This window comes from Temnothorax americanus, unplaced genomic scaffold (genome assembly GCF_048541705.1).
Source record: "Temnothorax americanus isolate GAGA-0224 unplaced genomic scaffold, ASM4854170v1 Scaffold20, whole genome shotgun sequence".
Lineage (NCBI taxonomy): Eukaryota > Metazoa > Arthropoda > Insecta > Hymenoptera > Formicidae > Temnothorax > Temnothorax americanus.
In genome coordinates, this window is record NW_027509339.1 from 3162790 (window position 1) to 3190491 (window position 27702).

Consider the following 27702-nt stretch of genomic DNA (forward strand, 5'->3'; position numbering starts at 1 on the left):
ATATTAACTTCTATCATTCACTTACAAGATAAAAATAATTTTATATCTGCATGTATAATTTTTATATATTACATAAAAATTTTAAATTAATTTATCTAATATTGATATATATAGCTAAATGTTTAATACTTATAATAAAAATATATTATAAAAAGAACAGAATGCATTGCAGAATTTATGACTATTTGATATTTAGTAAATATGGTTTACAGGATGAATCGATTATAACAATATTTAAAACTATGAATTTTATTTCGAGCATTTGTACCATTGACCACGAATTTAAAACAACTTATTCACGTTAAAAGCAAATTCCATCCAATTAGTCACCAATGTGTGTGTGTGTGAGGAGGAATAACACCAGGTCAAATTGAATTACAATAAAAATTATTTTTTTATTGTGGAAACGTGTTAAAATAAGCACATAAGCACGTGCATTTCGAACATTATTATATAACACGATTATTTGGTTTTTGCTTTGTGCGCACTTTCAACACTTTCATTACTTGTCTCGATTTACGTTTATAAAACCTGTCAATTGGATTGTAATGATACTCCAATGTATAAAAGGAAACGAAAAACGTTCTAACACATTCTAAAAACGTTTTCATTACACGTGAAAATTAATTAAAGAATAATTACATTAATTTATAATTTGTTGGTGTTTGATTGTACATTTTCTGTTACCGTCGATTAATGTATATCTATTTGTACATGCATCGTAACTTTTCGATATACCATTGATTATTCCGTATTGCAAGGATCTCACATGAGACAACTTGGCAAGAGCGCAACTCGCAACCAATTATTTATTTATAATGTCAAACGACGGCATCAGTCCGCGCTACGTCGTAAATTTTTCTGTCAGAGTATCAGAGAATCGTTCAAAAGCGCAAGAAGTTTGACCAAATTTTTCTAAGAACGTATAACATTTCCCTTAAAAGAAACTGTAGTAAAATTTAGAATTTTAGAATTTAGAATTTAGAATTTAGAGTCAATTGTTCGTATAAATTTTCATCACCTCGTGTAAAAAGATTATATTATGTAAGCGTATATCTCTTCTTACGCTGTATTGATTCACGATTATGAATTCGCAAATGACGCAGTCAGACGAAAAAAATTAATTTGTGTCCATCACCAAAGGTAATGGGATGCTCTTGTGATATTTACTCGGCAAGCTCGTAAGCTGCGAGCAAACTCTGCTCGTTCAACATTCTGTTACCCGAAAAAGCAATTTAATATCAGGCATGAGATCAAAGAGCACGTCCATAGCGCGGCATTAAACGCGAAGTTTATCAAATCCAAAGTTTTACACTTTTACCGATATTTGAAACTCGAATTGAAATCAATTCATCAATTTGGAAAAGTGAGAAGAATTAAGTAACACAAACAACGTAACTGATCATAGATACTTGAATAAGCAACTATTTCTGTATCTTAAACATTTCTAAAGTTGAATCTGTGCCCGAGACAATTTAACAATAAGAAAAACAACACTATTTCTTTCTTCTATAAAATTTATATTTTATATGTATCTTTATTTTACTCGGATCTATAACTCTTTTTATTCGTGCGTATCCCTTTATTGTTTGATCAAATAAAATAACATAAAGTATAATAACCTTTTTTGCAATAACCAAAAGATCTCTCATCCACGGATAAATTTTCGAACATAGTTAATCTCGATATGATAGGCAAATACGACGCGCGTATCTCTTTAAGTTAATTCTCTGCGGATGTGCTATGTACATCATAAAGCGAAGTCGGTAGTTCGGTGGAAGTTAGTTGAGAGGAATTCAGATATCACCAGTGACCAGTAGAAGTCGAGTTTCGAGAATGGGATGAACAAACGTTAATGGAACAATGGATGTCTCACGACTTCACGAGCACGTAAAATAAACTTCGGATATTTGCATTTGAGGTATTCGTTGCGCATCGAACGGGACCAAATAATCGCGCAATTTCGCGAATCGAAGGAAAAAGGCGCACTCAATAATATATTTTTTCTACACTATCTTTTACACTGACACACGAGATGTTTTAGTATTAATAAGTTCAAAGTCATATTGATATCGTGCAATCAAAATTTTTACATCACTTTGGTAACAAAACATAATTACACGAGGAAATTATAGGCAAAAAAAAGTTAATAAATAAAGATAAAAATTGAGTAAAGAAGCAAATAATACAAATATCTAAATTCATAGAACGAGACTTGATATTTACAGTTATAATATTTAGCATATAAAATATTTATAAATAAATAAATAAAATTAATAACATTATTGTTTACCGATTATATTTCATAAAGCAGCTTTTCTAAAAAGGTTTAACAAATATTATGATAATAAATATTATAGGTATTATACGCGTGTACATACGCAATATATGTAGAAGCAGTATTGCAGTATAAGAGCTGAGTGGAGAACTAATACTTCATTCTTTGTCGTCGGTGTGCCATGGCTATAGTGGTAGGTTTTTCATTCGATCTGCCAGGTTTTCCCCGATATTCTCGAAACAGCGGAGGGTGAGAACCATAGGGAATGTCGGAGTGGACTGGGGATCGACGAATGGTAACGCTGAGTTATTCAATAGGACCTAGCCATTTCGGGACAGTTCTCGCGGGACTCGTATCGTTTCATCTCGATCCCGTGGGCACGTCCGCTATATGCCATTGTGACCCCATGGAACGTAATTTGCGAGTTTCATGCGTATATACGTACGTATGTACTTGACGAAAGTCCGAGTGATCCCCGTCATTACGTTGCCGAGGGAAAAATGGAGCTCATATTTCTCGTTTGTACGAAAATTCTCCTTCGTAACGAAAAAAATAAAGAAAAATTTGAAAAAATACCCAGACATCTGAATTACAAAACTCTTGAATGTTATTGGATTTGTGTGATTTATTCCATTACGGAGAATTCTATAATATAAATTTTTCAATAAAATAATTGAAGATTTTTAGGAGTGCAATAATAAGAAAAATTTCTTAACTATAAATATAAATAATTTTTTGGAAAATAAAATATTTTTTAAGATGTATCTATACATTTATATTTATATTTTAGTTTGTAAAAAGAAGATGCAAGTATAATTAATAAAAATTAAATTAAGAAAGCTGTTACTATAGAGAGTATAGATGAGTAAAAATCAATATGCCAAAATTGATAATAATAATATAGTAATGTTTTTGAATTGATAAAATCAATATTAACGTTTTAAAATAACTCAGTAATACATTTTATCTGTTTAATATATAATATATATTATATACATGTATATAGAACATATACGATGAATGTATGGTTAATTCATTATAGTAATCTTGACAAAAGACGAATGCTATCGGTATCAATACAAGGTAGCGATCAATACAAATTGCTTTGGAAACATTAATCAATCATTCAAGTTCTCGCGTTACGAGAGCGAAATTCCCTCCCTCCTTCGCTAACCGTTTAACTCTCGACTGCAACCCCAATGAGGAATGGGGGAATTTGTGCCGCCGCAACAATCGCTCAGTATATACAGGAACGACAGCTCGCAACATTCCTTGTTTCCTTGCTTCGTGGCAAAGACTTTCTTAACCGATATTGTGTACATCTAGATTTACATTTCTTTCGAAATTCTTCGAGACTCGTGAGTAAAGCACAGGTACGGAACATTAATGTCAGCGACAGCGCGGTCGCGGTTCAAGGGTTGAGAAGTCTCTTACTATATATTTATGCGAGGTCGGTTAGCTCGGAAGGACCTTTTTGACTGCATCTCGTTCCCCTTTCGGCCCTTCTCGATTCAACTTTCGCGAAGACGAAACATTCCGGGGCGAATGCCGACGTCGTATTTTCGTCGACGGCAGAATCTCTCCCTCGCTCAATGACCGTTTCTTTTAGAAGCTTGAAGACTTTGTCGAGAGAATAACGAGAAAACGGCGGGCCAATGCGGAAATCCAGCGTTTTCTTATAAGCCGAAATCTCGATCGTGCACAATGGCGAGTAAGAATATGAGAGATCGCCCCCCACAAAATTCGCTCGTTATTCGCTCGTATATGATTATTATCAGAGATAACCGTCAAATAATCTGCTTTTCTTCGTAGTACGGAAAATGCGAGGAGCTTGAGAAAGATTTTGGGATCGTCTCCTTTCTCCTTTACTTTTTACTCATTCTCATTTTCACTTTTCATTTTACTGTACGACACTTACGAGATTACAAGATGCAATTTCTTTTACATTAATAGCACAGTTTCCACAAATTGCTTTAATTTCTCTTGTCTTTGATGTTAAATGAATCTTTGAAAAGAGAAGGAGAGAGAAAAGGGAAAAAGAGAGATGAGGGTTTCATTTACAGATCTTGTTAAAGTAAAAATTCTAAATTTATTACGTTTTTCTTTATATAAAAGTAAACTTAGTATCTTTCAGCAAAAAAAAACAAAAGAATACAACAATGAGTTTTAGTTATTAATGTTACAAAAAAAATAGCTCACCTTAGTCGGATAGTCGGTTTGAAAATGTTTTGTGATGGTTGGTAATGGTGATTATAAACTTTTATACAGCCATCCCGGATGGAACACCCGCGGCAAAATTAATCTGAACTACGCCAACCGGTAACTTTTGCTACGTTTGATAACACGTAAACGACAGACGACGACATATCCGAGTTGTCTGATGTAATTGCGCCGATATTTCTCGGGTCGACGGCTTTGAAGATCGCAGGTGGAAGGTAAACGGCGTAAAGTACTTCTCCCTCGCCGTTCTTTTCCTCGGCTTTTCTCATTGCGGACGCGATTAAATGCTTCAACTTTCCTCATAGTCGAGTCGCCGACCGTGCGCAGTATTGTGCAAGATACTTTCGTTAAAGAAAAATACTTCTTCACGCTGTCGTACCTTTTATCGACTCGCCTGCATTTGTGTCGCGATTTCTTACATGGTCAGAGAGAATTAAAAGAACATCATTGCCGCTCGGAGATTATTGCAATAAAAGTATTATTGCAATTTACAGCGATAGGTATTAACGAGCGTGCGTCGCGCATTTTGCACGTCAACATGATTTATACGATTTCATAATGGATTTCTCGGCGAACAATAGCGAATGGTGGAGTGCTACAAACAGCGCGCGGACAGCTTCAGTTAACAAAAGTTTGAGCATTTTGTACGACTTGATCGCGTCCGCGATATTTCGAGCGTAATGTGTAACAAAGATAAAGAACGTCCCTGGCTCATATATTCGCGGGAACATCGTTCGCGAGTTCTCTGGCAATTCGCACGGACTCGGCTGTCGTCGCACGAGCCATTTGATAATTTCCCGGCTCGTTAGTTAACGTAACGGGTTAGTTACCGTTCTGTACTTGCTCGGACGTGAAATATGGCTCGCGCGCACGCGTATATAGCCGCTGTCGGCGTATCGTACGCATTAATGAATTTAGGCTGTCGACGGAGCGCGCGTCGCGGACATTTTAATAATTCCGAAGCTTTTTTAAAACGACCCTTGAGCGGCGAACGAGTTCGCCAACCAGCAATTTCGGTAATGGCGAACGCGGTCTGAAACTTCGCTCACAAAATCGAAGTCCAGTTGGCCTGATATATCTGATGACGCTTTATTTATGACGCGGATTTTCCAAGGCGCAAAGTGATTTTCTTCTTTTCTGCAATTCGAGAGATATCTGCATCAGAATGGATAATTTTATAAAATATATAAAAGATATTTTATCGTTTAATTCACAGTCTTGAAAAAAGGTACGAAATGTCTTGATTGATATAGCATGTCTCTCAAATAAATTAATATTTATTGAATAAATTATTAAACTGCTGCATAAATTTAATTTTCTCCGTTCTTGTATATAATAAAGATTTACTTAAAATTGTAAAAGCATTAAGTTCATAATTTATGAATAAACAATTGATTATATTGATTCTATTTACTAATCTGCGCCACAAAATAAATATATTTCATAAACACTTAAAATATCTAGAGTATTTATTTGAAAAGCAGATGTTCTCATTTAATTAAGAGAATTCATGCTGCATATATGTGTCGACAAAGAGTTTCGATGTATGTATATATCGCGTGCCTCAACTTTACCTACCGTCTCTCACACGTTCGCGTTTTGAATTTTTGATAAGATCAAATTGTCCCTTCCACTAACCGCACTGCCTCGAATAAATGATATCTACGGCTATAAAATTTAGTTGAATGGAATATAAAGCATAAAACGAAGTCGCGATAAGCCAATATCTCTCCTCACGGCTCGTTACGTTTACGAGTGTTTTACGAAGTTATCCGGCATTTCTTCCGCAAGAATTCCTAAACAAAATCCGCGAGGAACGCGTGACTGGAATTGTTCGTGATAATATTCAAGAATTGATCATTTCCCAAGGATACGCGGTTACGTGTGCATCGACGTATGCGGTTGTATTATTTCCGAACACATTATGTATATTCACAGATAAAATTATATTTTCAATCGGAATACTGCGACACAAAGACAAACGCGGATTATTCTTACAGATATAATCGTATATGGTACTGTAAGTCATTATTTGATGTCCAATTTCCTTGAGAAAATTCCAGTCTTTGCATTTAAATTATATTTAATCGCTTTTCGAACATTCTCTTTATATTATTATATTATTATATTATTATATAATGTACGCTATATTATTTGCGTGTACTATCAGTTAATAATTATTTCAGTGGCAATAATTGGTTATCATAATCACCGAGCAAACTAACAATAAGTTTGTCAAAGTAAAGTCAGTCTGCTTTTAACCCCGAAGGTGCTGATTATTACGGTACACTTCATGTAATATAAAGTTGACCATGGTTGCAAAATTATACGTTCGTTATATCTCCTCTAAAGGACGTTTAATATGAAGCTATAAGCAAACTTACTAAAAGTCATATGACGGAATTATCCAGTTAATATATATATATATATATATATATATATATATATATATATCTATATCGGTTAGGTAATATATAAATTAAATAGAAAATTATCACGTTATCTATATTGTTTAAAATTTTTAAATTTAGTAAATAAAGTGAATATAGATAGACAGAATAAATATTTATAATTCATTTCGAATAATCTTAATCTATAAAGGATCTTTTGATTAATCCTTTAGATATATATACGTTTTCAATAATAAGTTTATATTAAAAACATATCAAAGGAACATGATTGAAGATATATTTAGCTTGACAGATAAAACGTCATGAAAATATCCGACAGATCCATAAAATATCAATACACGCGTCATTTTGTGAAATTCATATTACATGATATCGTGAAAAGGCCGGGAGATGAAAGTATGTTCGAGCAGCTGCGTGCAATAAAAGAGATCGCCGTGAAGAAACGCAGTAAGGATTTAAATTATGATTACTTGGGAATTGAAGTCAGAAAGCGCTCTTTAACGCGTGCCTTTGTGTGCGTATGTGTGTGTGTGATTTGCGTGTGCACAAAAGATCTTAAAAATTCTTATTTATGCCTGATCTTGGTGTCTGGTTACTTTATTACTTTCATTCGCACGCAGTGGCCCCGCTTTCAAACTCCATTAAATCCCACCGTCGAAATATTATTTCGTTCGTTCGAGAAAAATATTTTCTCTCAATAACTAAGTACCGCCAATACTTCATCGAATCAGTACAAGACACATCGGGGGTTCGTCCGTCCGTTGAACCGATATTTGCATTTATCGTGAAGATAACGAAGCGGCGTTACGAACCATTTAATCCTTCATCGCCGTGAAGGGGCGCTCGGTTTTTTTTTATTATATTTTCTTGCAAAAGCATATTCTATGCATATATATCTCTGAGAAATTTATCTAATCTTTCATGGAGATATAAGTATATCCACAAACTTCGTATGTGCGCAACTTCGCATTCATTCGCCGCGGAAGCGATCCGCCCCTTTACAATCACCATCAGCATCATGATTTATTGCCGCTTATATTCAATTCGGAATCGCAAACTCTACCAATTCTTTCCTGAAGCATTTTATCAATAATACATTGATAAGAAATAGAAAGCAAGTAATAATTCAAATATATGATATAAACAGAATCCATACCAAACAGAAATCCATATATCTCTTTCTTTCTACGACATGAAACAGATGATTCACTAACTTTCTAAATAAATTACATGTTTTGATGTTGATATCATTACTGTAATAATCATATAAATAATAATCAATAAAAAACTAATTATAAAAAATAGAGACTTTACTAAAAATATATCTTTTAATAGACATAAAAAGATATTTATTGCGCAAAATTTTATATAAATTTATATATGTATAACAAATATGTCAAATAGAGAATAATGTGTATAAAAGGAATTAGCGTATTTTAACGCATAGGAAGTAACTATATCTTTCATTATAGCGAGATAAAGTTTGAAAAGCTCTGGCGATTTATTTAAAATTAAATTATAAAATTAAATTTATTATCATTTAATCATCTCAACAAAAATATCATGGCATATTACACCGCGGAAAAGTATCAGGATGTCACATTACCGTACAATATTTTACCGTATTTCAGAACAGTATTAATTAGCATTAAAAATTCTGATGTTAAAACGGTATCGCAATAGTTTTCGAGTTAGAGAGAAAGAGAGAGAGAGAGAGAGAGAGAGAGAGAGAAGCGATCAAAGATATCGCGTAAATAAAGTAGATTGATCGCGGCGTCTATCATTGATTCTTGCAGCTTAGATGATATTGGTTTTCCCGGTTTTAGCTAATTTTAAATAAATATTTTAGTTTACGGTCAATTTTGTCCAAAGATTTTCCACCCTTTAATGTAGTTCATTTGAAACGGCAAATTGATATCGGACGGATCCTTTCAGCATCAGATATGCCGCTATAGGCATCCGCGTGGTTAACGGCTTGACACAACCGCGTGTATCCGTCTACCGGCATAAATCAGAGCGGCTGCGGAGCTAACACGTCTGGTAGTAACTAGATGTACACATTTAGGTAGGCAGACATCTACGTATTAGTCAGTAAACCGCCTTTGAAGTGAGTTAGGTATACTGTCAGGTTCACACGATGTGAAAACGGCGAGTTAATATGTGTATAACTGTATATCATTATTTGTAAGCCGAGAGAACATCGTTTGCGAAAAAAGTCACACGTTAACGACTAAAAATTATCATCTATCGGATAATGAACGAAATATTAAAAAAGTGACATCTTCGACAACACCTATTGACATCTTTTCCTGACTTATCTTACATTAGGTTTCATAGTTAATCCTTGAAATTAGATTTCTTCACTTCTTTGTAAAGAATATAAATTTGTTAATTTAAATATGGAAAGGACTTACAATTAGTATATGTGTGAAAAACAAAGGGAAGAGGCAACTTTTTAATATTTATGCTGTTTTCATCAGAAAACACACGCACAAGCTTCCTAAGCTATAAAATATAAAGGTTCAATAAAATACACATTTAATTACGTAATTAAGTTTGACAAAATTTTACATCATATAATATGCATATACCGGTAGTTTCAAAACATCCTGCACAAACGCAAAATTCGTTAATGGGGTAATTTAAGCGACCCCATTAATTATTCATGCGATATTACATTGTGCCGATGAAACAACAACAACAATCCCAACGTACAACAAACCCGGGAAATCGCAATGGCTTGCCAATAGCAAACGCGAGTACAACGCGTCGATGCGTTAATGAAGTTGTTACTTCTGCCTGGTATAACCAGTTTGTGATTCTGGTATAGGGAACTATCGAACATCGCAATTATAGCGGATCAATAATTTCAACCTGAGCGACGATTCCAGAACTACGTGTAACTTCGACGCTCGGACCGAAAACAGTACGGTTTTGTAATGCCGGACGGTCCATACTGCGAATCTTCCACTGCAACTGAATTGAGCAAGATTCCGATAACTCTGATGCGATTCATTAGCATAATACGTGATAATTAATATCTTAATACGCAACATCTTCAGAAACATTTCCGACGAAAGTTTTAAAAACGCAGTTTATTTACATTGATTTTGTAGAACTAAATGTTTTATTGTTAGTGTACTCAGTACGCATATCACATTCTCGCAATATGTTCTCGTTCTCAGAAATAATATTTCTTTTCACAATTTAAAAATTAAAAATCGCGAAATTTGATACTGTTTGTTTAAATTCCGCGATTCTCATATATTACTAATAAAAGTGACATTGAATCCTCTCTGTTCAAATGTAATTGCACGACAAGTTTTGCAATTATTGCATCATATACAGAACGCCGTATACGCTTTGAAAATATCTATTTTCGCTGTCGCTATATAACATTGAAACTTTGTAGAATAACGATATGCAGGCGTAAGTAATACAATATTATTGTGGCAATGTTTGCTTTGATTATACACAGCGCATATTAAATAAAAATCCAATGAAATTTTATAGAAATTCTGGCCGCAGAATCATGCAGTATTATATTCGGTAATGCATGTAAAACAGTAAAATGTAAAAATATCCTCTTTAGCAAAAAGCTACAGTCTACCACAAATCTCGACAATTATAATAGCTATTGGAAATAAATTAAGCTTTATGCCGTAAGCAATGTTTTATTTTTATTTTGCAAATTCTTACAATTAACGTAAATTACATAGACACTTATTGTAATTAGATATTTCTTATAATTTATATGTAATAAGTATATATATATTCTTCTTATCTACTTTATATACAATATAGAAATATTTATTAATTAATATAAATAAATAGATTGTAATCTTTTTTTAATAAAAGGGAATAAAGTATGAAATTAAAGAAAATAATAAAAAAATGAATTTTTTAGTTTAACTTAAAGTACCGTTTGTATCGGAATTTGAATGTTAGTATAATTTGTTTTTGTTGCTTGTTTTATAAATAGCGTAAATCAACAAAATTATTACAACAAATAAAATTAGAAATATTATTTTAAATATTAGAAACATTATATAATTTGTGAAATGTTCTACAGTACTTATTAATTTCATCAAATTTGCTTTATACTCTTTTTTAGCAATTTTAAATTACAAAAACTACTCTAAAAGCAGAGGTATTTCACCAAATAGTGACTTTGAAATAGAATAAATGAATAAATGTGTCAAATTCGCAACCGCCATCGTCATATGAAAATTCCGCGAGCGAGTGATTCGTTTGTTGAAATTACCCCAAACGAGAGCGCAGAAAGGTCAGTATTAGCGACTGCAAAATGCCACGGAATATCACATGACCGACAAAACTGCTTTAATCTCGCCGTCTTTATCTCCATATTTCTATGAACGATACCAACTTTGTTTAGTTTCACTGGTTTCACATAAGCTAAACTGCCTGTTTCGTCTAGATAAAAGAATTTTTAAAAAGCAGATTAAAGGATAAACCCCCCAAAAGCTTCAAATAAAACTCGATACAAACCGCACAAAGTAAATTGCCAATTAAATAAATAAAATGCTGAAAAAATGTAGGTATGTGACAAAGAAGATATAAAATCGCATTCAGAAAAAAAGTTAAGCTTAAAAACCCAAATTTCTTTAGTTTCTGTCCAAATTGTTTTCTATTAGATTATTAATAAATTAAAAAATTAGCTATCCATTTATTCACTTATATTCATAAATAATTTTATATTTATTGGACATTAAAGTGTGATTGGGTCGAGCAAGAGAAGTTAAAGTGTCATTGTTCAAGTGATGGGCGAAGGAGAGCAGCAATATGTGCTAATGTCATATGAATGAACATTCTATAACTTCATTGAGTTCTAAAAGGACGTTGCTGAAATTCAATGCAGGATTCCAGAGAAGTTCGTAATTGTAGGTTTCCGAATTTCAGGGAAAGTAGGTGCTAGCGTCCCAATTCGCTTAATTTCTTAAAACTTCAGCCTCTGGAGTCATGCACGAACTTAGAGTCGATTAGACCAAGTCGTTAGCTGTTCAGCACCAACTCACGCTTACATCTCTAAATATGTCTAATGTATCTCTAGATATTTTATTTAAAATGCACTTACAATTAACTATTTTGCTACCGGAAGTTTTTATAGTTTAAAAGTTTAATTTTAAGCAATTTTTTTTTGTAAATGTAAAAATTTTGAGATTATCAATAATATCGACAAGAAACTTTAGAGCAAACATGCAAATGACATTTAAAGTTCACTCCATCACATAAAAATGTAGTCTTCAATCAATAATAAACGATTTTCCGCTTTAACATAAAAAATACATAAAGGAATAATATATATATATATATAAAACCAAATAATCCAAAATTCCCTTTGAGAACCACGAATTAATTTAATTAATTTAATTAAATGGAAAATTGAGCTGTCCTAATCGCTCGTTGGTAAACAACGTCACGCCAAAAATCATTGATTGGTTGAGATATAATAATGTTCTATAATGAGCTATGCAATTTTCATGTAAATAACTTTATTGGTAATTTAAATAATTTATTTTTTTTACATAATTATGTATAATTTCATCCCGCGTGAAAATTTACATAATGTCATTATATTGCGTTTTTTACATATTTTTTAAGTATATAATACGTTACGTTCTCTTTCTAGTTTCTGCCGTGGCTTCGACGAACGCTTACAAAGCCCTTTACCTTTTACCCTCTTTTCCTTCTAGCAGATTGCGGCAATATGGTGGCTACAGTTAAGAATTTCATTGAAACGTAAGACTCTTGTTAGTCGGTTGCACGGAGATCGGAAAGAATCACGTATAAGAGTGGTCCGGAATTTAATTTGTACGAAGCATTTTGTGAAAACCTGTTTTAGATTTCACGTTATTGTACTTTTTTAAGACTTCCACTCATTAGATACGACACAAAAATGCACGAGACAAACCATATTGCCATTATGCATTATTATAATTAATAGTTATCTTTTCATGGTTATTTCCTCGTTATTCCTCTGTCCGACTTTTATATAAACTTGAATACTATTCTAATAAATAATATAAATAAAAAATCTCTTTAAAACACTTAAATATAATTTAAATAAAAATAAAGAGTTATAGAATTTTATTTATGCTTCTTCAGATTGTAAAAATTTGTAAAATATTAGTTAATTCTAATTAATTAATTTACACAAATGCTTTTTCGATAAAAGCAAAAATTTTACACTTTAAATTAAGGTGGACGTGCAATGTTCCGAAAAATCAAAATCACAAAAATTAAAAACTATGACAATGTGCCGAAAGAGCATAATCTCGAAATCTTAGAAACGTGACGTGTCGAAATGTCATTTTCCCGAAATCTTAGAAATGAGACAATGTCCCGAAAAGTTATACCGTTCAATCGTACATATATATTCATTCGATTCGACGGCTTTCTATATATCATTTATGATTGCCGAAATATATACGATAAATGTTTAAAACGAAAATAAAAAGTCGCTCGGCGCACGTTTCGTTAAGATCTTGCGCACTGAGCTCGTCTTAGTAATCGAAACTAAAAAATTGTCAATATTAATAATGACTAGTTCCAATAGGGCAGATTTCAAACTAACGAATGCTTGTTGAATCGTCTTTCTATCGTTTGCGGTTCTAAAAAACCGCTTGGCGCCCGAATCTTTAAGATTTTGCGCACTTTCTCGTCTTAATAAACGGAAATATATAATTGCCAATAAAAAAAGTGAGCAATTCTAATAGAGTAGAGCACGATCTAAAAAGTGTTTTTCGAATCATCTTTCTGTCTTTTACGATTGCCGAGATATAAACGTTTAATGAATAAAATGATGAATGCGGCGAGGCGCGCGATTCTTTTGGCCAGCTCGCGCTTTATTGCTTAAATAAACAAAAGTACATAATTGCGAGTAATATAATTGAGTAATACCAATAGGCCAAAGTATATAAAGTACAAAATCTTCCTTTAATACTCTTTTTATCATTTACGGTTGCCGAGATATAAACGTTTTATGAAAGTCATATCATTTGGCGCTCGATCTTTATGGCACGCGCGCGCTTTATTGCTTTAATAAACGAAAGTACATAATTGCGAGTAATATAATTAAGTAATACCAATAGGCCAAAGTATATAAAGTACAAAGTTTTCTTTTAATAATCTCTCTATCATTTACGGTTGCCGAGATATAAGCGTTTTATGAAAGTCAGAAATCATTTCGCGCCCGATCTTTACGGCACGCGCGCGCTTCATCGTGTTAAATAAACGGAAGGACGTAATTGTTAGTAACAGAATCCAAATATTCCAATAGCGCAGAGTATAAAGTGAACAGTCCTTTTAGAATCATCTCTATATATTCGGTGATTGCCCAGATATTTGCGACAAACGATGGGGAAAACTTTCTATGTGGCGTCAAGCCAGCGACACATGGCCTTGACCTACTTTCGACGAGCAGCTGTACATTATCGATTTACTTTCTAAATTGGCCTTGACCTAGATCGCCGAGTCCGGGAATGCCGGCGCGCGCGCGCGCGCGCGCGGCGTGCTCGGCAACTCTATCGTAAATATTTTGATGTTTTCTTGCTGATTTTTAAAGGTTTATTTTAAGTAGCGAGTGGCCTTGCTGTTCGCTCGGCGGAGAAAATCGGAGCGTCGAAATGTGACAAACGACATTAAACAAATCTCGAGAAATACATTCATCTCATGTTATGCATCTCATTGTTATATGTATCCTTAAAATAAACCTTTAAAAATCAGCAAAAACATCAAAATATTTACGATAGAGTGGCCGTGCACGCCGCGCGCGCGCGCGCCGGCATTCCCGGACTCGGCGATCTAGGTCAAGGCCAATTTAGAAAGTAAATCGATAATGTACAACAGCTGCTCGTCGAAAGTAGGTCAAGGTCATGTATGTCGCTGGCTTGACGCCACACAGAAAGTCTTCCCCATCGTTTGTCGCAAATATCTGGGCAATCACCGAATATATAGAGATGATTCTAAAAGGACTGTTCACTTTATACTCTGCGCTATTGGAATATTTGAATTTTGTTACTAACAATTACGTCCTTCCGTTTATTTAACACGATGAAGCGCGCGCGTGCCGTAAAGATCGGGCGCCAAATGATTTCTGACTTTCATAAAACGTTTATATCTCGGCAACCGTAAATGATAAAAAGATGATTAAAGGAAGACTTTGTACTTTATATACTTTGCCCGATTGGTATTACTCAATTATATTACTCGCAATTATGTACTTTCGTTTATTGAGCAATAAAGCGCGAGCTGGCCAGAAGAATCGCGCGCCTCGCCGCAATCATCATTTTTCATTAAACGCTTATATCTCGGCAATCGTAAAAGACAGAAAGATGATTCAAAAAGCACTTTTTAGATCGTGCTCTACTCTATTAGAATTGCTCACTTTTTTATTGGCAATTATATATTTCCGTTTATTAAGACGAGAAAGTGCGCAAAATCTTAAAGATTCGGGCGCCAAGCGGTTTTTTAGAACCGCAAACGATAGAAAGACGATTCAACAAGCACTCGTTAGTTTGAATCTGCGCTATTGGAACTGTCAATATTAAATATTGACATTTTTTCAGTTTTGATTACTAAGACGAGAAAGTGCGCAAGATTTTAACGAAACGTGCGCCGAGCGACTTTTTATTTTCGTTAAACATTTATCGTATATATTTCGCCAATCATAAATGATATATAGAAAAATGATTTTAACCTTTTTTCTCGTTTATAATGTTCTTTTTTAAGCTGGTTTCATGGATTTTTGTTAAGTATTTACGCGCCGACTCCGGAACTAGATCAAAATCCGAGTCATTTTTGGTTAAAATTATATCGAATAAATATGTTCTCGTTGAGATAAGATTTTATTATTATTTGTTCATTGTCGTCAAAATCGCCAATGTACTACTTAATATTGTCAATTTATATAGTGTCGATCGTGTAACTATATACATATATGCTTTTTATCGTTACGGTTTTTAACGGCAGTCGTCAAAGTATATACGATTGAACGGTATAATTTTTCGGGACATTGTCTCATTTCTAAGATTTCGGGAAAATGACATTTCGGCACATTGTCACGTTTATAAGACTTCAAGATTATGCCCTTTCGGCACATTAATTGTCACGTTTCTTAAATTTTAGGATTTTGACTATTCGAGACAATATAATAAGTTTTCGAATTTCGGCACATTTTTTCGGGACTTTCCATGTCCACTTAAATTAACAATAGATGTAATCATTATTTTTAAATTTGGTAATCAATCAATTATTCAAATTTAAAGTTCTTTTTATTTAAAAAATAGATTAAATAATTTACGAGAGTAATAATTAAAATTTGCTATAAATAATTATATACACATAAATAGAAGCAATACTATCGAATTCGCAAAACATAACGATAATAACTCATTTGTCGAAATTAATACAACAAAGGATCTAATATATTTGAATGTGCCTTTATTTCATAACGCATTAAATATTTTGTACTGGAATAAATTGGCTGGTAAGTAATATATGACGCCGGGCAGTCGTTTCTATGTAAAACACACGGCGCGGGGCGACGGCGACGCGCGCGACGTACATACACGGCGCGGGGCGCGGGGTGCTTAGCTTACACAGATCGCATTGTTGTTATTCGCGCGGCGAGACTCGGGCGGGTAACCAGCGACGCAAAACGCTCCGTAAAACGTACAACACATAACTCTTCGGAACATCGTCGTGGCAAGTAGTATAGGCGACGCCAAACGCGATCATTGCCTGCGAATAAGTAGTAATTATACATTCGCGTGATTAACTCTTACAATTAATGACTCGCAAATGTTTCGAGACGGCTGTGTCGATCGAAGCGGGTATTTCGCGAGATTTTTCTTTATTCGTAATACGGATTAAAAAGATAGAAGACGAATATGCCGAATAAACGTTTCAGCGCGATACACATTTATTATTTATTTATTTAATACTTGGATTCTCTCGCATGTATCATGCAACGCATATTGAACTTATCCCACATAAAAATTCGATATTGCACAGTTTATTTCGCGGGTATGCCGGGTATACATTTGTCCTTAATTTCAAGTAACGTATATTTATTAGTTTATAATTATATATAATGTATATAATATAAGATAGCGATTACGTTGAGGCGCAAGATAATATAATTAATTATTCAAAGTGCGCGAAAGTGCTAGAAGCAACAGGTACAGTATCGCCGCAGCGAATGCCGCGTGAAATGTGGTCGCACATTTTCGAATTCCTTCACCATTCTCTCTACAACGATACTCCTTACGTCGATACGTCCCGAAGAAGCCCCGAAGTCCCTATAAAAGTCGTCTTTCTGTGCGCATCGAATGTCGGAAAAAGCACAATCGTTAACCATATTATTAAAAGCGATCGCCCTCGATCGCCTACGGCTGCGGCTACGGCTACGGCTTTTGCCCAAACGCCGAACATATCCGAACCCACGGAAATAGCCGAATACATACGTTCGCGTTCTCCCCTTACCGCGTCCTACCGCCACAGCTCTAAACTCTCGGTCTTAACGCTCCGTCACGTCAATCTAAGTGGACATCGCGAATATATCGGCGGTATTAATTTTACTCCGTACTCTTTTTATGTCGGCAATATCGCGCAACATCGCGCGCGATCTTCGCGATTCTATACATATATGATTAACACGTGATCGTATAATTAATTGGTGTTTTCGCGAGTGAATGAGTGCCATAAAGAAGAGAAGCGACTAGAATCTGAGAGAGGAGGAGGAGGTTATGGGAGCATCGAGCGACAGCGGAGTAACCCTGAGGTGAGTAATTTATAACTTAACTTATAATATTTGATTTTATGAATTGCTCGTTTATTCTTTCTCAATGTACACATTTTATATCAATATAATGCAACATAATGCATATAAGATATTTTAATTTTGAGATACTTAAGACGTGTAATATAAAATATATTTAATAAAATTCAATCAGATGTTTATTAAAGCGTTACATACATATAAGCGTTACATAATGATGTAGAATGGTAAACTGTCTAGCAAATACTATTCGTGTATCTTGCTGTATAACATGTTAACATATATTTAAGATTTATTAAATATTCACATTATTTATATATAAAGAGATTACATTTTTATTAATTCAAATTTTATAAAAATTCATATTTAAAAAATGTTTTTCTTTTTCGAGAATTATGTTATTATTTTATAAAATATCTAAAGAATGAGTTGTAAAAATGCCACAATTATTTTTGCAAATATTAGTTTGAGCATTATTGCTTTAAAAATTGATATAATTATTGGATATTATTTTATAATTTGGGATATAATGTGTGTTACAGATCATATTATAGCTGTGTAATATGACTCCGCTGATGCGCATCGTATTAGTGAGTAAATTATGTTTCTTTTTATTTTTATTTTGACCAATAAATTTATAAAAATTATATTAACTATATCATAATGTATACGTATACTATATGGATAAAACATAAAAAAAGAATGAAAAGATTGAAAGAATATATTATTATAGATCCATTATTTTAAATTATAAATAGGCTAGGATAGATTATATATTATATTGTTTAATTCTGGAACGTGTATAACCGCCCGACAGTTTATTGCGTACACAAGAATTACCTACATAAAGCTCGTTAAATATACAGTTTATTGTTAGTGATACAGCATCATAATTATAACCATTATAACCGATGATGATTTATTGGTATACGCGCGTGTTTTGATATTATATATTATATGATAAAATATTAATTACATAATTTGCGAATCATATAAAATCCATAGAAAATTTAAACTTGTAAACACCAAAATAGAAAGAGTTAAAACAAGAAATATTCTTTTAAAGTAAGCTTAGTAAAAAATAACAATAAATAATAGAATTATTGTTACTAGAAAAAATAAATTATAAAAATTTTGTAAAGAGATATTAATGTAAATATTGTGAAGATATTATTAATCATTATAATTTTTGCTTTAAAGTTTTAATTATTATACATATTATAATTAAGTAAAGAAAAATGAAGAAAAAAAAGGAAGAAGCAAAATAAAATAGAAAAATAAAAAATACCGATATATTTATAAAACACTTTCTTTATGATGTTCGTATATCATTAATGAACATGATGCTACATTTTTTTGTTTTATTTAAAACAAAAAATGATATTTATAAAACATGGTATAGAGAAAAATTGTTCATGTTTAGCTGTATTGTTATGTTTTCTTCTCTTTTCTCTTTACGAATATTTTTAAAATATAATTTGCGATTGGAGTTCTATAAAATTAAATATTGTACTGGTGTAAAACGTAATATTCGTTACACAAAGCGTATTTTAGCTAAATATTTTAGCTAAATTATATATCATTAAAAACCCGTTAGTGATTCTAAAAATATTAATATATTTATAGTTATAACGCACCACACACACACACACACACACACACACACACACACACACACAACTTTTTCCTAATTTTTCTAGCCTACCTATTTATTTGTTGATAATTCAGTTTTATATATTAGTCGAAGTTAAAAATCAATATCACGACAATACCACGTAAAACTGGATAGCATTCGAAGTGAGGATTGCGTGCACGCATAGTTGTGGAATTGAGCGTATAATATGAACTCTATGCCATACCATCGGTCGACCTTGATCACTTATAATTAGGAAATTATTGTGATCTCATTTTGTTAGGATTTTCGACTAAAATCTTCAAAAAATACATAGCTATTCAAAAAGTACGTTATTATAAAATTTATATAAAATTGCTAGACCCTCTGTATATTCGACTGTTTCGCTCAACTTTGCTAATTGCATTAAAGCGCCGGCAATTAATTATACGTGTGATATTCGGTTACAGAATTATTTCAAGATAATTCTTTTCCTAAAACGATATTCACAAATAGTTGGCTTCTCGTATGGAAGAGGATTATCTCTCAATAGCTCAACGACAGAATCGACGCATGGGGCTCGGTCCTTATCTTGCTCTGGTAATTAAAGCTATGATGTAGGTCAGAGAGAGTCTAATGACACACACACACTGGCCGCATTTGCATACATATATAAGCACATATATACAATTCTCGCGTATAAATGCGCGGCGTGTATATGCAACATGCATATATAGAACGAGACAACACACAATATTTCTATGCGCATATAAACCTACACGCGCGTACTCTTTTGCGCATATCTACGCGATAAGAGATACAGAGTACAAAAACACGCTCTCGAGGTTTCAACGCAAGTGTATGTACAATCGTCTCGTGCCCTTAGCGATTCGCATCCTCGTACCCTTAGCGACTCGCCGAAAACTTTTTTACATTTGCGTCATTAAATAAGAAAAAGTAAAACCAATTACTTAAACGTGTTATCCTCTTTCTTTTTTGGAATATTAAACGAAAAAAGTTATAAAATTTCTCAAGCAAACGAAACTTTATTTGCAGCGTTTTATTCGCGTTACAAGCCTTAGCAGCAATCTGCAAAATTAAAATTCTGTCAAATTAAAACTTGATTGATTCAAAATTGCAGATTGAAAAGAAAATATGCTATTTAGTTTTATTAAATTTGCCGAAATTTACCGCACTCGCAATAATCAAAATGCAGAATATTATTTTATTATTAATTGCTGAATATATAGCACAATATTCAACATATTATTCATATTTTTTATATTAAAATGTCAACGTAATGGCGTTCCTAAAATGGTTAAAGTAAACTGATAAATTATCGCTGATAAATGTAAATGCTCTTCCGCAATAACGGATATTTATTATTTATAATTTATTTTCATCCAAATCATATTGCAATTAATTAAATAACGTTTGGACAATTTGCCAAGGAAACAGCAACGAAAATACCATTATTATAGAGTCAGCGTTATTAATTGGTTCACAGAGACCAATGAGGATGAAGGCGTTCCATTAATTGGCGGGATACGGCGAGGCAATGAATCGAGACTCTATCGAGCCTAACCTGATGAAACCAAGATAATTATCTGGCCCGATAATGGCAGACAGAATATACGCCCCGCATTCACTGTAACAGTGCCGCGTCACAAGGCTTTGTAATTCGGCTTGAATAATGACGCTGCATGCCATTCTACGTTGCTTTGTCATGTGTATAATTGCACAACCGCTAATATCGATGATTATAACATCGCGCTCTACAAATCCCTGTATACGCAAAACGTAGTACCGAAAGGAACGTGCATTCTATAATTATAGTTATCATTTTTAAAAACTATGTCTTTTGCTTGAGAAACTATATACGTTTTCGCTTAATCTTGCGAGAAAAGAAAATAACAATGCGATGTATATCTGAGAAATTGGACAGTTTTTTCTTCTGTCCATAGATTTTTTTTATGAATATAATACGAAGTATTAAGTAATACTAGAATTAACAAAGCAATCGAAATGACTTTTTTGTAATATTTTTTAATTACTCAAATAATGATGTATTTCTTGAAATTTTTGTTGCAATATGTAATTAATTAAATTGATTATGTTTCTTTTTTATTTTTTTTTCAAATCTATATATAATATACTTAAACAATAGAAATTAATTATCGATAATCCTATAGTGCTAAATTTAATTAAAAATGGTGAATTTCTTCGATACATACATAAAATATAAATTCTTTGGTAAAATTCTTAATGTTTAAAGATTAATTAGAAAAAGAATTAGGAATTATATTTTGTATAAGTAAACGCATTAAACGTATAAAAATATTTTTGTTTTCAATTACAAGTACTTCTCATATCACTGGTGTGATATTACTTTTCTATGGGAAAGATCGCCATATCGGACATTGATCGGCTCAAAGATTGCGAAACTGCACAATTACATATTACCAATTTGATTTATAGAACCCAGTCTATATTATTTTCGGGGTCCATTGCAATGTCGCGTACTTCTCTCGCAGGAGGGACGCGACCCTCTACGGAATACTGCGAAGTATACGTTCCCAGTAACAAATGGCGCACTATGGATCCAAAGGCCGTGCGATGGTATAAACTGATTATTGCAATTATTACTCCATACGAACGCCTCTTGCGACACGCAGTGTCGAATCCATTAAGAGTACCGCGAATATAAACGATAAATCGCGTTTCGTTCGCGCATATACAGCTGCAAACTTCCTCTATTAATGCCCGATGTATCCCTTATACATTGTGCCACGTGCCAAACTGACACCCTCGCGTTTAAATTTAGGGTTCTACGCTCGGTAATAAATAAGGGTTGGGTGCAGCATGACTAGAACTGATCTTTGTCGATGAATAATCACGTTGCGGGGAGGATGTCCCATTACGAGGACCACAATAAGCGATGTGGTGAATGAAAGGACGTTAATTCTTTTGACATCAGTTCGTCGCGAGAATTAGAACAAATCTGACTTATGTTCAAGCAACGAAAAAAAAATATTGTTAATGTAATAACCGTGCAGTCGCCAGTTACTATTGAAATGTGTACAAATATATTCGTATAATGCATGTAGTTCAATTTATGAATTTAACTTACATTTAGCAAACATTTCGATGAAGCTATACGGGTGGCAGGATATCCGGATTGAAGTAAGACCCGCGTTATACCTATATACATATGGTTCCGGTCGCAAATAACTTTACAACAACGTTTATAGACTAACTCCATGCTCGCCAGTTACAATTTCCAGCAAATGTTCGGCAACCACACACACAAATCATGCTTTATATTACTCTCCGGTCTACCTACATAACGTCACTACTTACTTCTCGTTTACAAGCCTTGAAATTTCTTTCGTAGTAGCTCCGGCGTCCTTCTCCAGGGACTATACTGTGATACTCGATGCAACGAAGTTGAATTAATATTACTTACATATACACATCGTTAATGAAAATTAAACACACCTGTGATATATGGTCAACCGTTACCGAGCGTTATATACCGTAGATAAAACTGATCGTGATTGCATCTTCTGAAAGTTGTAACATATAGCGGCAAATATAACAATTTCGCATAGGGGCAAAAATATATGAAAATACGTGTATACCTATATTAACTGGCATAACGCACCATTCAAATATATCTAATTATCTAATTGTTGTTAAGCAAAATTGATTCAGCTTAATAAGCTTTAAGCGAAAAATATATAATTGTAGAAGAAAATTTTCCATAAAATTCCATTTGATCATAAGCTATTTATATCATGCAAGTCCACGAATTAAAGCTATCGAAATGCGTCTGCATTTTTACATTATGCTATATCGTTTCGATGGTTTATCTCTCATTGTTTTCTAATAGAATAACGTATTATAATATAATAATATTAATTATCTATATATTGCATTTTACAAGTTATCTGCGTTGCTAAATATTGATAAAGTAAATAGTTTTAGTTTCAACCGTTAAAAATAATCAGATAATATCGATTACTGCCACAGCCAATTTAAATAATTAGATCTTTAACGTAAATTATATTTAAAAGTATAAAGAAAATTTATATATATATAATCAAAGAACAAACTGAGTGATTAAAAATCTTGAAATTAAATTCGATTATAGAATTAATGGCGCCATCGTAAACTCATACGCATGTTTAATGACACGTACTATAAATTCACGGTCTTGGTCATTACATCCCCGGCAGATACGAATTATCATCTAGTTAAAATCGAAATGTAGAAACCGGGAAGCAGAGAAGAGAGTTCGTAGCCGATAATTAATTTCACGTCGTTGACATATGGCATTTGCGAGGACGCTATTTCGAATTACCATGCTATGTGAGGCTATATCGTTCGGAATGGCATATGGCTACGACTTGTCGCTGCCAGACAAGGCCTTTAATTAACTGAGCTAATCCGGGCTAAACAGTAATTAAAACTACAGGCCGCACTCTTCGCTGTCCTCGTTATTGCACGATTAATAGATCGCTTCCTTTAATAATATAGTCACTGAAATGTTTCTCTACTTTTAATTGTAATTAATAGGCGAATACTTTAGCGAATACTAGACGGATATTAACTAAAATTTCTTTATTATAAATCATTATATTATATTCCCGAAATATTATTTTCTGTAAAAGGGAACTCTCTCGGCAGAGAGAGATTTATCTCGATATTTCGCTCAAATATGGCGCAACTGTTGGAACTGACACTGCACCATCAGCAGCGCCTTTGATCAATTACAAATTGTCATACGTTGCAACTGTCTTTGCAACAAAAAAGAGACTGTTGAGACCTGATATCTCACAATGCGAAGCATCTCAATACAATGTAAAAAACAAATACGTAACAAAAATATTCTAAATATTCTGTTCACTCACATAAGTATCCACCAAGGCATCCTCATATTGTGTATTTAATTTGGAACTGTTTTATTCATTGCCAATAATAAATTTGTAACTTGTTTTCAATGCTAAATCCGCAATTGTGTATTCTATATATAATAATATTTAATACTAATATAACATTATCTAATTTTTAATGAAATATTTAATAAATCGGGCAATTTAATATTTTTTAATAATACGCGCAAATAGTCTGTAAATAAGTCTAAAATTTACCCTGTTTTGAGCATTTGCAATTAGTATATGCAAATAGGTCTAAAAATACTTCAAAGTTAAAAAAATTAATAAATTAATAAAAAGAGAATAAAGGATTTAGTAATATAAAAATAATTTACGAAATTTTATTTGACTTTTTATTGGAAAATAACGAGAAATAAACTATCGAAATTGTAATGTAATATAAAGCGAATATATATTTCAATTGCTTCAATTAATTTGTAGACTCACACGTGTAAATAGTCATATTACGATCAAATAGCCAGAAAAGGGCACACATTAAATTCAATTCTCATCGTGTAATCGAAACAGAAATGCATCGATTTGTCACATGGATTTATAACACCAAAATTCGCACGCTTCCATATGCAAAATGATACATTTCCGTAGTGCGAGCTCGTAATCGAATTGACAATTGATAAGAGACATCGTAATCGCCTTTTCCACTTTGTTATGTTGCGCGAAAAATTTTTTGCGGATTTGTTGTTTTTATTCTTTTTGCCGCGTGTTTCATGTTGCACGTTGCGCAACGCTACCGCAGCTGCAAGAGTAATCGCTGCATAACGGACCTTCCCTATACATCATCGCGAAAAGAATTGTCAGTTTTTCGAAATCGCGCTCGCGCTCCATCATAAACGTCCGCGCCAATAAATCGAGGGGACTGAAACAACTCGGTATACGTAGATTTATCTACGTACTCGCTTTTAACGACCTCATACGAAACATGTGAAGACGATTCACGGTGATTTTTCCATTCCACAGTCGATATATATGGAATGTTTATGCGACAATTCTAAAAAATCATCGAACCGCGACACTTACGTCAGTATATTCGCGTTTTTTTGCAGCGAGAATTCTACTGTAAATTAAATTTAAAAAGCGGGAATACCATACAAATATATAAAAAAAAATATATAAAAAATATATAATATATATTTTTTATGGTATTTTCATGCTATTTAAATTTAATTTACAGTTAATAAAAAAATTATATTAATTACTTATAACTATTATGCATATTTGATTGTTAAAATTTTATAATTTACTTTCAAATTCATTTATATATAAAGCTTTAACAAATATCTTCCTAATTTCCTATTAGCCTATTAGCCTAATTGCTACTATGTTAAATGAAATATTAAAGTATAAATGTTATATCGTGATGTTTTCGCAATGCGTACTATATTTATCAATTTTATTTTAATCGTATTAAGAAGTATTTTCGAATGCAAATTAAATCAAAGCGTGTTAAATCTAGATATTTCTTTACCGGATTAGCTAGACAATCGTAGCCGCCCTCAAAGTCGCGCAAAAACAATCGCGCCCTGAGTGCTTAAAGGAATGCAATTTTACCGTCACGTTCACCCACGATTGTTTCGCGAAAGAAACTTCGTGCTCGAAAGAGCGGATAATTGGTCTGAACTATCGCCGGGGCAGACTGCGCGCGGCCGGAATTTCTTGGGAAATCCATTCCCAGACTCGAGCAGGCTCGTGCCAGTTATATAGACGCGATAGGTCCGTCGTAGAGAGAATTTTAATCAAGCAGGTATCGTGCGTGCTTAATGTTCCACTTATTCACGCGAACGTCGTTTACGAACATAAGCCAGAAGCCTTCACTGCTGAATAACATTTTTCAGTCTATTTTTCTTGCAAAAATTGCGGATAACTTTTGTGTATAACACAAACTTAAAAAAAAAAGAAATAATTTATTATATGTTATAAAAATAATAATAAAAATGTATGCTACAATAAATTTTACAGCAGCGCTACACAGTCACGTCAATATTATACATTATTACGGTGAAATGTCGATTTTATTTCATGTTGGCAAACCCCTTCGATATTGCGCGTGGAAATAACTTATTGGGTGTATTGATGAGAAATACTCTCGACACCAATTCTTCCATCCATATTCAAATAAATGATAGAATTCCATGTAGGTATTTCAGCCGAAAATTGAATCGCGCATTTGTACAAGCGGCGTAATCATCGTGCTAACGATGTAAAAGCGAAATAAATCGTGAAAAGAAGCGTACTCGATGAAACAGGCTTCCAACCCTCGATTAACGTTTGTGTCGCACTCGTAAGTAACATGCGTTGATTACGCTCTCTGTGCGCTAATTACGTTCATGCGTGTCCGCTGACTGCTAAAACTGCGTGTTTGCCAGCATACAATGTGTATTATTCGCAAATGCCAATTTTGCGCGTGTTTAAAATAAATTGGCCTCAATGAGCAGGCTTGTGCTATTTGACAATCGAATAAAAAAAAATAGTCCAATTATTAGAGAACGTTTAAGTTTCGTTACTGACTACATTACGAGGAAATTACGTTGAATAACAACATATAAAATTTATAGTCTATATATTCCCAATGTTTCCCATAAAGATGCTTGATATAATATAATAGACGAAATGGAACAATTAAAGAGATAAATAATGCATCTATAGAGTAATCATGATTATATTAAATACAATTGTTAATGTAATGATCATCGATGATCTTTTAGTCATTTAAGTAAAAAATCAACAATAGTTTTTTAAATATGAAATACACAATAAAGGTATGAGTTCCAGTTTTAATTATCAACCTCACTATATAGGCATATAGTTTCTATACTTTTATGATTTTTATATATGTATAACGAAAGTTATCTTTGGCGCAAGGGAAATTTTCGCGCACGCATCTGTCATATAACATCGCTTTTGATTTCTCGCGAAGTACACGTCGAAAGATCAATCCGAGGTTACATCCAGAAAAGCTCCTTGGTATCGGTGCATAACAGGGATCGTCGAAAGAGGCGTAACCGTCTAGAAAGAAAGTGCGAGAGATGCGGAAGAATGACGACGGAAAGGCGAAGCCGAGGGAGATGAATCCGCCGGAGATAAAAGAGAGCGGGATGCTGAAAACCGAGTCGGTGAGATTGGATGCAGCTGCATATTAACCTCCTGGTGGAAAAATTGTGATGAGAGGTCAGATTGCCCCCGCTCTCCCCCCCTCCTCCGACTTATTCATTTGTCTCCGCGCGATGCAGGGGTTGCTTGAGACATCTATTAAATTGAAATTCAATTTACGGACGGCGAGTGAGCGCGCGGATTAAGCCGGGAGTATTATTGTTACGCCTCGCGAAATTATACTTGAATTATACTAAATACACTCAATGGCGGAACTCCTGGCCAACGCCGGCACTGAAAGGAAACATTAACAAAAGAATTTTCGCGCATATGTG

At 33.4% G+C, this 27702-nt stretch overlaps 1 protein-coding gene across 1 annotated transcript in view; it reads left to right on the forward strand.

Moving 5' to 3' along the window:
- Positions 1–17452: 17452 nt before the first annotated feature.
- The window catches only part of LOC143897341 (lachesin), a 156039-nt gene continuing 145789 nt past the window's right edge, over positions 17453–27702 (forward strand). The window contains exons 1-2 of the mRNA XM_077405940.1: positions 17453–17713; positions 18253–18300. The gene's annotated coding sequence lies outside the window, so the exon portion shown is untranslated. The remainder of the gene's footprint in view (positions 17714–18252; positions 18301–27702) is intronic.